Consider the following 1,280-nt stretch of genomic DNA (forward strand, 5'->3'; position numbering starts at 1 on the left):
GTTTATTTCATAGGGAAGTACTGCTATGCGATGCAGCATTTCTGTGGTCCTTAGGCTTCATGGACAGCAAGTAAACAGATTTATGATATTGTTAGAACAGACTGTGGTTCTCATGAGGTGTGACAGCTGTTATTTTATAGTACTTAAGCCAGTGTGAAGTGACAGTCAGCTACCTACTGGAAATGGTACATACAGGCAGAAATAACGTGTATTCACATGATTCCTGCAGCATGTAAATGCAATAACATAGTCATACTCCCTCTTTCAAATGCACTCGCCTTGGCACATCGAGATCGCTTATTGGGCAGCTGTGATGCTCCGTGACAAACTGCACATTCTCCATGCTGACCCATTCTTTACGGCAGGATCCACCCTTTTTCAAGTGTACAGTCTTGTTGCATTTGCAGTTTTTCCCCATCCACATCCTTCCTAATACACAGACTGATTGAATTACTAGTAAATCCACAGACGTGAAAATAACCACCTATGTCTTCTCCACTAAAGATCCACCTCTGAAAAAAATATATTACTATCAACATAAAACAGGGGTAGCTCCTGATCCACCTTCATCACAACAGAAGAAAGATGTTTCGATAGAAGCACTGCATACACAGGACATGCTTTGTAACATAGCCAAAAAACATTACCTGATGCAGCATGTTAATTTGACTCTGATTCAGGCAGGACCTGATTGAGTCGAGCCAGAATAACCTCAGGATAAGGGTACAACATCAGGAGCCAAGAAACCTGGCCTCTCCTCGTGTCTCTATCTCAGATTATTTATGTAACCATGGGTAACTCAGGTCAGGGCTCATATGCATGACTGAATTATGAGCATCTAATAAGTTACTGTGTGTCTAAGCAGCAATAATTCACGGTAACTACTTGCATTCTCCTAGCCAGTGAAGGACACGTTAAGTAGATCCAAATACCTTGATCTGGGCAGACCTAAGACAGTACTTAGAAATTGTTAACAAAACCCAGCTGACAAGGGGATAACTTCTTGAAGTGCCATACGTTGCTTTTGTTAGCTGCCCGTAAGTTGAAATAAATCATTGCTTTTAAGCAAGCGTAAAGCTAACTGTGGAGGTCTAAGTGCTCCAGCCACTTCCTTACAGTATCTCTTACAGAATCCTGTTTATTTATCATGTGTTAAAGTTTTGTTTCCCTCAACACCAAAGGAATTTTATAAGAGAAAACAGCTACGCTGCTCAAGTTAGTCTACACACTCACCAGGGTGGGGATTTTGTTTTGATTGGGGGGGTGGGGGGGTGTTTTTA

This window comes from Aptenodytes forsteri, unplaced genomic scaffold, assembly GCF_000699145.1.
Source record: "Aptenodytes forsteri isolate BGI_AS27 unplaced genomic scaffold, ASM69914v1 Scaffold166, whole genome shotgun sequence".
In the NCBI taxonomy this organism is placed as follows: domain Eukaryota; kingdom Metazoa; phylum Chordata; class Aves; order Sphenisciformes; family Spheniscidae; genus Aptenodytes; species Aptenodytes forsteri.